General features: G+C 38.7%; 1 protein-coding gene across 2 annotated transcripts in view; it reads left to right on the top strand.

Moving 5' to 3' along the window:
- The first annotated feature begins 9608 nt into the window (after positions 1-9608).
- Positions 9609-11463, top strand: part of LOC146392660 (ATP-binding cassette sub-family C member 5) — a 31124-nt gene continuing 29269 nt past the window's right edge. The window contains exons 1-2 of one of the 2 annotated variants that reach the window (XM_084951659.1): positions 9609-9744; positions 9915-9961. The gene's annotated coding sequence lies outside the window, so the exon portion shown is untranslated. The other variant, XM_084951653.1, reaches the window with a different exon arrangement.

The following is an 11463-nucleotide window of genomic DNA, read 5'->3' as shown; positions in this document are numbered from 1 at the left end:
AGCGATGGACTCTCATGCTGATATGAATCGAGTGACCTTTACCGGAGAAAAATTGCTTTGCACTGACAGCAATTATCTGCACTGCGGACATTTATTTGAAAGAGGTTTATTTTTAGAAAGGAGAAGTGGTTACGCTAGCGTCAGTGCTTTGACATTTTCCTCAGCAGATGGATTTTTTCTTTACACACTCATTTTAAGTAATTCTTGTGTTTGACAGCGGAGCTAGCAAAGCATTGCTGCGTTGTTTCGAGTTAAGTGGATGTAAGACTTTCATCAGCTTCCTGTTAGGCTGAAAACAAAGACAGCCTTCAACAACAGTCTTTGAGCCTGAAAAAAAGAATTCACTTTTAAAAAACCACCTTTGTGTCCATGAAATAAATATTTAAGATGAAAGTAGTTGGTAGTTTGCATACAAATGCCATTGATTATATATTTAATTTTGAATAGTGTACCAGTGATGAAATCTAAGATAACTATTAATGGAGCTACCACATAGCATTGTGCACCGTGGCTTTTACCAACTGAAAACAGTGATTAGTGATCATCAGAATAAACTCAAAGCTTTATCACTATAAACTGCAAAAAACTAATATGATGTGAGTGCATATGCATGACTAAAGAAGCCAATATTTGAATGAAATCAGAATCAAAACAGAAGATCTGGTGACGACTTGAGAAGCCTGCTTGTACAGTGCTGTGTAAACACATTTGCTTCCTCCTCCTTTATTAGTTTTTTAGTATATTTGTCACCCTTAAATGTTTAAGATCATCAAACAAACTTGAACGTTAGACAAAGACACTCAAAACCCCTCTGATGTGGCTAGTTTATTAACAGTATTATTAAAATCCATTTGATCTGAAACGTGTAAGTGTGACAAATATGCAAAAAAAAGAGAAAGAAATCAGGAAGGAGACAAATACTTTTGCACAGCACTGCAACTTGAGATCTGGGTGGACGGATTAGAAGAAGATGGAGAAGGGCCTGTGCTATGGATCATAATGACTAATGAAGGTGTAGCACAGCAGGGGAAGTACATCATAGCGCTAAGAACAGGAACAAGTTTAACTCCTGACGATGACCAGTGTCATGCTGACATCACATTAGTTAAAGTTCATAATCAAAATCAGCTTATTAAGTCCTCTCAGCTGACACTGAGAAATATGATTACATACTATTTTCTCCATCACGCCCTGCCATAGGCTGGTCACCTTTCCATGCCATACCTCGCCTCTCGTCACTGGGATAGGCTCGAGGAGCCAGGTTGCAGAAGAACAAGGAGCCCTCGTTGGCTAAAGCACAAAGTCCGACTGCTTTTCCTTGTAGACTGGCAACGCTCCTCCCTCAATAAACCAATATGCCATGAATCGTCTGTGAAATAAAAAATAATTTATCACAAATGAGATGCAACCATTTGTCTGACTAGCAGGGTCAGACTAATGGTTGTACAACATTTGAAGAAAATGGATTCAGAGGATTTGTAAACAAACTGCTCTCCATTACTCTGTAGTAAAACAGGAAGTTTTGCTGGACGTCCTTTTTTTTTTCTTTTCCTTTTTTTAGTAAATTGCTGAGGGGAATTAAAGTGTGTTCTACCACACAGCTGCACTCCACATATCTAACTTGAAACCTGATAAATGGTGTGTAATAGTTAAAAAAAATAGAATATTTTAAAGCACATTTGAAGGTAATTTACATATAGCATGAACAACTGCAAATTAATTGAATTTCATGCATGGAAGCCACTGAGTAAATGTATAATTAACATCAGCTGGATTAGCATAACCGGGTACAACATAGCATAAGGAGGAGACATGGCGCTGAGAGCGTCCTGAATTAAAATGTATGGGAGAATTCCACATCTATATGATGATATGGGGTGGGGGTAGGGGGGTGGGGGGGCTAAAACAAAACTCATTTGGAGGAAAAGTTGGAAGAATATTTAAGTTCTTATTCTATAGGTGCAATTATTTTACATAATGCTTCAAAATAACTCGAAAAACCCCCAAAACAACACATCTAATTGCCTGGAAGCATTTCCAGATAGCTGCCAAGTTTGTAGACTTGCATACATTACACAGACTTTGGCGTATTTCTACTGATTGTATGAATACAAACAAAGAGACTGTTCTACAGTCATTCAGTCGGTCATTAATTGGTTGGATAAAGACAGTTTTTGTAGTTTTGCTACTGAACAAACAGTGCAGGAGGTGGAGGCACTGCTGTGGTATGATCACGTACAGTATGGCTGCCGATGGAAACAGGTTGCAAGTGTTTATTGATGATGTCAGTCCTGATAGAATCCTGAAAGCTAAGTCAGTGACCTGATCTCGGTCTGATGGAGCATGCTTTTCAGTTATTAAATACAAAACTGAATGCAGAGCGACCCACAGATGAGCAGCAACTGAAGCCTTTACTGCCTGCAGTAAAGGCAGTCATTAACTCTAAAGTACTTCTATCCAAGTATTAAAAACCCATTGTTATATTCACAATGATGTTCGTTTATACAACTGGAAAATTCATGCAATATGGTCTCTGCTGGATAATAAACCCAGGTATGCTTATTGTTTAATGGCTTGTTAAAGACAAGCTGTTACGCAGGTTGTTGGTTGGTTTCAGATACACCCTGAGCTTCTGACATCTGGTTTCAAAAAAACTAGCATGGTGGAAATGCACAACTTAGGCTTTAAAACAGGACTTCACTAACCTATGAGTGATATTACAGTAGATTCATCCGCCTTTTTTAAAAATGGTGTGTAAAAGAGTCTTGTGTGGGTTCTTTTTTCCTGATCTGACCTCTAATGCAAGAAAACCAGACAGCTGCTGTTATTGTCCCTCGCCCAGTACAGTTACAAGAAAGGTTGGTGAATGTTTAGCACTTTATTGCCAAAAGTGTCCACTTAACCATCCAAATCACAGAATCCAGGTGTTTCACTCACCTTAGACAATTATTTTAAACAAATGACATGAAAATATTGGACTTGGTTGTTGATTTATTGAGGAAAAAGAAAGAAATATATTTTTTAAAAACATATGTTTGTAAGGTGCAAAAGTATCTGAACTTTCCTCTGATATTTGCTCTGACCCTCATGTTTAGCAGTAACTGAAATTGAACTAGTTACTGTAAATCAATCAAACAAACCAGACAATATGAGGTTGGTTGGCTCTGACTGACAAACCAAAGGCACTGCATGCCGATTAGCTAATGACCTATGTGTATGCTGATGATCATACCCTGGATAATTCTCCTTTGTCACTCTAATAAAGAATGTTATTCAAAAACTAAACTTCCGGTTGTTTTAAATATCACTTAAAACTAGTGATTGACCCCCTAAAGTCACCACCTGCCTGAACAGAAGTCTTGGTCATTTAAAGTAATACATGTCAAGGTTATATCCATCTGTTATATGCTTCTTCATTTCTAAGAATTAGAGTATCCATTAGTGCTACTTTTTCTTAAAAGTAGCACAAATGGTTAATCTAATTGCACTACTCTTTTTTTTTTTTTTAATGGCAAAGTCTAATAGCATCATGTCATTTGTTTAATTGGATTATGTTTCCACTTTTAGGACTTGTGTAATTGTAGTTTTTGTTTATTCAATAATATCAATAACCTTGTTAAGGGTAAAGCGTTAAGATTCACTGCATGCCTGTTATGTGTGCACCTGTCTATCTCCTTCTTATTAACATATAACATATTACAGTGTTTCATTCCCAAATTACAAATTTAGAAAAAATATATTTAAACTCTTTTTTGCAATTTGTAAAACGTACTGTAACTCCTTTCTTTCTATGAACTGTGGAGCTGGTTGTCATTAGAACTGCGTCAGTTGTCAGTTAATGTCTTTTAATTCTTTGCTGCACAGCTTGATCGAGATCCCAAGGATACATTCTAGGAAAATCAACACTGACAGCCCTGGAGCTTTCATTCAATGCATGACTGACCCTTTATTAAACCAGACTTATTGTCAACGTGTAAGCTCTGCTCTCTGAGTCACTGTCAGGGATTTTGTAGTAACTCTAAAAAATAAAAAAAAAAAGTGCTGAAACAAGCAGCATGCAGGCTCAGATTTTCACAGCTTCTGGGACATATAGCTCAGCAGCAGCGAGCTTTTACATTTGTAGTTTTTGTCAGACATGACAAAGGCATGTTTTTCTTTGCACGCTATAATCAGTATAGAGGCCTTTATTTTAATATTTTTCATCAAAAAAAATAATTGTTGGGCTTTGAACTGTTGGTGAGACAGTTCCTCCAGAACTGTCTTAATTCTTCATGGCATGAATTCAACAAGGTGGTGGAAACATTCCTCAGAGTTTTTTGTCCGCACTGACATGATAGCATCTCACAGTTGGTGCAGATCCATGATATCAATCTCCCGTTCCACCACACCTCAAAGGTGCTCCGTTGAGATGTGGTGACTGTGGAGGCTTTTTGAGGACAGAGACTTCATTGTCTTGGTTGAGAAATCAGTTTAAGATGATTTGAGCTTTGCGACATGGCGTGTTACCCGCTGGAAAGAGCCTTCAAAGGTAAGGGGAGGTTGTGTAAGTGTCATAAGGGGATGAACTTGGCCAGAAATAATACTCAGGTAGGCTATGGTATTCAAACAATGCTCAGTTGGTACTATGGAGCCCAAAGTGTACATAGGTTCAATAAGGAAGATCTGTAGTAACTCATCTGTCTGCTTCCCAAGTGTTGGTGGCTAATCTAAGCTCCCACTTCCACTTTCCTACACTGTCAAGCTGATTTTGACATCACTGGTCTAGTCCAATGATCTTCCTGCTTCCTGTGCATCTGCCATTTTCCCTTCCAGACATCTCCGTGCAACCCACCTCCTCTCCGTCTCCGCCTCTCACTCATCAGTCAGCCTCCATCCAAGCCTCCATCTTCATCTGCAACCAGTGTCTAGACTATTCTCCCGTGCAGGGCCTTTGGAGTCTAACCACCAAATACCTCCACTGAATTCTGTACATCATGTTCAGTTACTTCTAATTATCTCTTGTTTTTGAACTATTGATACAGCACAAGACAGGATGATCCATTCAATCATGTTGCTTATGCCAACATAGCAGGAGAAATCAACACCAACAGACAACAGACCAGGCAGCGTTTTTCCAACCTCCTATTGAGCCTGTTGGAGTTGTAGGCTCAGTTTCCTGTTCTTAGCTGACAGGAGTAGCACCTGGTATGTTGTTCTGTTGCTGTCACCCATCTGCTTCAAGGTTCAACATGTTATGTGTCCAAAGATGCTCTTCTTAATACCTTGGTTGTAATGAGTAGGTACTTGAGTTAACTTTGTCTTCCTATCAGCTTAAAGCAGTCTGGCTGTTCTCCTCTGACCTCTGGCATCAACAAGGTATTATCACCCAGCGAACTGCTGCTCACTGGATGTTTTCACTTTTTCAGAAGGTTCTCTGTAAACACTAGAGATGTTTGTGCGGTAACATCCAAGCGGATCAGCAGTTTCTGAAATACTCAGAGCAGCCTGTCTGGCACCAACAACCATGTCACGTTCAAAGTCACTTTTTGCATATGCATAAAGGATGGAAAATGAAAAGAATCGTCTTGAAATGAAATGAAACTGCACACTGAGGCACCAAACACAACAAACAAGAAAATTCATTTTGGGGAAAGTTATGAGTCAAACAGAGATTCATTTTCAGATGGCGCTTACAAACAGAGGCCAAGCCTCTTTCAGACTTTCATCCAAGGGCTTCTGTTAGTTCTGAGTTTTCTCTAAGATAATGATTACAGTCGTGGCGATACATATTCAGAGACGTGTTCTGCTGCTTTAAATAATCCAAGGGCCTCGACCTTGTATGTCAGCTGTAGGTTAATTTCCTTGCACGAAAGCATGCAACATGTGTTGCATATGTTAAGAACCCCAGTTGCTAATAAATGCCAACTAATTAAAATGTGCAGAGCTACTGACAGATTTATGAATATTAATGGCATTTGACAACTCTCCTAAAAGAAAGAGACAAGCTGTGCTCCACATTTATGAGTGGGAACATTTAAGGTATCATCAAGGAGTGATGAGTTTGTTAAAAAATAATAATAATAATAAAAAACCATGACAGCTATCGGCAATGTGCTGCATATATTTTTCTTCCCCCCCCCGCCCCTGTGAATAACCGATCAAACAAAGTCAGCATATTATCATGTGGTGAACTTTCTGGTGCAGCTACACTACAGTTTAATGGAATGGAAGTCAGCCATCTAACATAAGTGGTACGTAAATGTGAGGTATATATTTTTTTTTTTGTCGCTCACTCAACGGTGGAGCAGCCTGGTGCTTTTCACCTCACCATTTTGCACGTATATTCAACAATCAGAGAAGAGGCAGAGAAACCAATTTATTTCTGACAGCAGCCCCAACTGGCCATAACCAGTGGAAATGTCTAGCCTAGAGCAAAGCTCATATAGTAAAGCACTGTGTGATGATATTGTGTGAGGGCTGCGAGAAGATGAAAAATTTCAAATGAAGCAGTGAAAAAGGGCCATATGAAGCTCCAGTCTCTACTTAGTGTAAATTCCATCTGTCCATAGCTTTAGACTCAGGGATCTTTTCCACTTCAAATGTACTTGTACAAATCCACCATGTATAGCAAGCCTTTTACAGAACATGTCCCTCATGGTCAACCAGTCCTCCTTAAATTGTAGAAAAGAAAGGACTGTGTGATTGTACTGTGCTCCGGACTTAACTACGGCGTGGTCGCTATCTTAAAAGTCTCAGGAGGTTGATAGCAAAGCCCACATTCAGAGCATTGATTGCAGAAGTTCAGCAAATTTCCCAGCTCAGTAAAGAGAGACCCCATCGATGATTTTCTTCTTTGTGTACTGCTTCTTTTCCTCTTCTTTTTCTTTCTCTGCTGCCAGCAAGATCGCACAAATGCTGCAAAATAATTATAGGTGGAGTCTTAAAATGTTTGAACTTCTCCAATAATGTTTGGATTAATCTCATGAAAATTAAAAAATCAGTCCATTCAGATGGATTTATCCACTTTAGACAAAAGGCTGTCACAAAAAGGCTTCGGTTAGTTCAGCAAATCAATGAAACCTTTCCATAAATCCTCCCAGACTGAAGGCATAATTTGTCTCTTCCAGTTTAAACTGTTTCATTATTAGACTGAAGATGGTGAAGGGAAACTGCTTGAGAGATGAAAAAGTGGCCACTGCACCTGTTGCTAGTGGTGTGCCTGAGAAATGGGTAATTGGGTAAACATCTGGTCTTTCTCAAAGTTTGAAAAAATTTACATGTTTCACCCCCAGTTGGTGTATTTTTAATAGATAGATTTAAAACTCCCATATTACTTTTGGTATTACATGTTTAGCACAGGACAGATTACCCCAAACACTGGGTATATACTCCATAATGTAAAGCCAGATAAATATTTTTCAAAGATCTATGGGGAACACTGTAATGCAGCATACGTAATAATAATAATATCCAGTATACAGGTGGTAACTTTTGTTAACAAACCTTAGGGAAAACTTTTGGCCAGTGTCCCAGATGCACTTTGGATGGTCTCCATTTTCATTGCTGCTCCACCTTACAAGTATTTTTAGGATTTTCTTTATTGATGCTGTGATAACAACCCAGGGACATTTGTAACAATTGGTGTTGCTTATCCTGAATGACAAGGCAAGCATTTTAAAAAGGTGCACAGAAGTCTGATGTGGAAGGAGCCTGTGTCTTGATCTGTGACTATATCAGCAGCAAAGACAAAGCCCTTCTCTCCACAATGATTTCTACCCCCAATTTATTTATTTATTTATTTATTTTCAAAAAAGAGCTTTTAATTTGTAGATGCTACCATTTTACCCGAGGCGAGTGTAGAAAGATGGGTCAATTTTATAGCTAAGCTGCAACTGTATTGCTGTGTTGGGTGGCTTTATTTCCCATCCTGTTGTGCTTGGCTGAGGCTTGTAAATTGCCGTTACCCGACTTCTTTGGCTCGTTACGAAGTCTCAGTGAAGCTTTTATTTGCAAAGCCAGCTGAGCTTGAGGTCTTAACATTTACATGAGGACAATTTCAAGTCACTGTAGAGTCATAGTTAGTGTAGTGAAACTCTTCCAACCAGTGAGAGTATTTTATTAGCACCAGCAGCACAGCTTTATACACCTCTAAAGGCCCTTTGTGTGATCCACTATCTTCGTTTCTTTTTGCTTATGTCCTTCAACCTTTTGATTCCCTATCCTGCCAACCATGAGCCGTGCTGTTCAAAACTAACTGACATGTTAACACTTGTCTCAGTTTATGGGATGAAAAATTATATTTTCAGTCTTATGGGCATTTAGGAAAATATGAAAGGACATAGTCTGTGCTTGGATCGGTACCTTATGTGATTTCAAATATAGTGACCTTCAAAATTAAATAAACATGCACACATGCACGCAAATGGGATTCATTATAAATGCTCCCACAATGTATGGGAAGATATAAAGCTGAGTAGTTGTTAATCACAGGGCATTAGGGCCGGAGATGAAGGCTGCCAGCTTTGCAAATGTATTCATCTTATTGACTAATATTCAGTGTAAAGTGAATCTCTTTGGGTTTTAAAGTAGTCAGACGAAAAAGACATGTGATTAAATGACCTTGTGCACCGAAAAACTACAGTAGTCGTTTTTTTCAGAGCTTTTAGGTTGATGTACTTCAAGAAAAAATTTAGATTATAATTAAAGTCTGCAGATAAATAAATAATTTCAGTCAGATTAATGAACTAATTGTGCAGATCAAAATCCATATGAGACATCTGACCAGAAATCTTACTTATTTAAGCCAATTCTTACCTTGAATATAGATTTATTTCTTTTTTAAATAGTGGCCATAATTTAGAAGATTATTAATATTAATAATCTTGCGTTCACTCACTTTCCCCTGGCCACATGCATTCAAAAAAATTCTGCCCAAACTTCTAACTTTCACTATTTTAATTGCATGTAACTTTTCCATGTAATTTTGTACCATGTTATATTTAATGGAATCTGTTCAAATGAAATCTGCTCGAACGGTGTACATTCAGTTTATACCGAGCACAGTTTCTTTAATATATATCAACCATTAATTTTATATCTCTCAGTTGCAAATTTACTCAGAATTATTGCTTCGTGTTTATTGAGGGTGATATATCAATTTATATCTGATATAACTAAAAAGCCCATTCCCTTCTGAAAAAGTAAGAAATACCTGATGGGGTCACTCACTACATATTATTTCTTTATTATATTTATTATATCTCTAGGACATTTCTCTAACCTGGACTTTTTAAAAAAATGAAAGTCATTTGAAGCTTATGTGGGCGCTGAATGATCCATTAGAAAGCTGTCTACATTTTGATGTGTACATTGTGCAAAGAAAGCCTTCCGATGAAGGGACTGACAGTATGTATGGTGCACTTTGAGCGGTAACGAGAACCGGGCGAGCCAAATATGACCAATGATGTCATAACCAATCACAGCAGAGCGGCCCTCCCAATGTCTACCAACCTAGCAACCAATTAAAATGCAGCCTTCTTCCGCCTGTTTAAAAATATCCTCTGTGGACCCGCCCCTCCCTGCTGTGTGCACTTCCTCGTTGTTATCCCCGTTACTAGGGTGACCGCTAAGCTCTGTCAGCGGTTGGTGGAGACCGTGTGACATAAGAGCGTTATCGGGAATTCCTCTCCCCTCGGGGCTCCTTGTGACGGCAAAAGGAGGTAGCTTCAGTTAATGCCGGGAGAAAGCAGCACGCATTTTATACACGTGAGGCGCTAAAGTTTCCCATGTTTCCTAAACGTGTATTCATCCGAGCGCAGCTCCGCAGATGAGGAAGATGTGTCTGTGCGGAGTTTAGACTTTAATGAAATGACAAAAGTTAGAGAAGAGATACCATGGTCGTTAGAATCTTCTTCTTCTCTGGTTCTTGCTTATAGGCACAACATCTGAGATCTGTACTGACCTGACCAAGGAGGACTTAAAAGTAAGTGTCACAGTGAAAACATAAATTAATCCCTCTGTTTCCACACCAGTAACAGGAACATATGATCTTATGCGGGATCTCTATAATTTAAGTAGGATGTCAAGCCATTGTATTTATATTACGCTTTACGTCAGTAAGGGCTTCCTAAATAAAGACGTTAAATGCCTGTTTAGAGGGAGGCTGTGTTTTAAAAGTATTGATTTTTGATAAAGTCATCTAGGAATTTAAGGGACGGCAAAGCGTCTAATATCAGACATTATGTTTACCGTAACTCCAATTATTAACTTCTTTGCCTCTAATTTCTACTTTTCTTTGTGTCTTTGCTACTTTTTAGTTGATATGTGAACTTTATGTGTTTATGTTTTGGTAAAATGAAAGCTGCAAAATGACTTCTCTCATGCATGTTTATGATTTTGTTGTCCAAGCTGAAACCTGACTAACAAGTTAAACAACTATACAGCATATTTAGTCTGAACCTTCTTTGTTTTGCTCCAGGAGCTCTTTGAATGCAGGCTGCAAAGGTTTATATTTTAAACTAAAAGCGTGCAGCCTTTCCCCTAAAGAGAGCTTTGAAACTTCACAGCCATATGACAAACTTCACATGACTGGGGCATGGAGGACTTTTTTTTCTGTTTTTCCTGAACTCAGAGTTAGGTTCACATCATACTTTTACATTAGGAGTTACAACATGTTGTTACTTTTTGTTATGCAACTCGGTTTATGCACCTTCGGTATGCACTGTATTGAATCTCACTATCTACCACGGTCTCTGGTGAGTCTCTTGACACCCTCTGAGTCTCTTGGCACAGGTCAAGCTGACCTTGTCATGGAGGTTTGCCATACAAGGGATCAGTGACGGTGTGTGGACACACCGACAGCTCAGATGTCTGTTCCCGAGCTCCTGGGGCTGCTGGCAGGTTGTCTTTAAATAGATAAGCACTTTAGTTGTACACCAGAGAGGGGCTGTGACCTATGAGCAAGGTGATTCTCGAGCCTATCTGTGTCTCAGGGGATTATTCAGCAAAACACTCACCATATGTTATAAGCCATAAGGAAACTCCAGAGGTTTTGATAATGCTATAATCAAGCAAAACTGCTAATAAAATCACAAGGTCCTCAAATATTAACATATGTTATATCCTCCTGAGACCCAGGGGAAAAAAAAGTATTTTGATTTTTTCCATATATATCAAGTGTTGGGTTGGTAAAAAACACATTGCAAAAACAATTTTGTTTTTAACTAATTTTATTAAAATTTTACAACATGTGCACTACAGTGCACAAGGGGAGTTCATTGATCACGAATGTGAAACTAACAAAATTCAATCCTTTTCTTGATTTCTAGAGAGAACTCTTCATCACTGGTATTATTCAGGTCTTGTTCATATATTTGTCCCTTGTTTATCAGTTCCTCAGCCAAGTGGCGCTTGAACTCCAAGTACAGGGAGTCCTTTTGAGCTTATTGCATGTCCTCGCTATCTTGTTGGTACTGAAGCCAGGAG

This window comes from Perissodus microlepis, chromosome 2 (assembly GCF_051167445.1).
Source record: "Perissodus microlepis isolate ML-2025 ecotype Zambia chromosome 2, ASM5116744v1, whole genome shotgun sequence".
In the NCBI taxonomy this organism is placed as follows: Eukaryota; Metazoa; Chordata; class Actinopteri; order Cichliformes; family Cichlidae; genus Perissodus; species Perissodus microlepis.
This window is presented reverse-complemented; position numbering and strand designations above follow the sequence as displayed.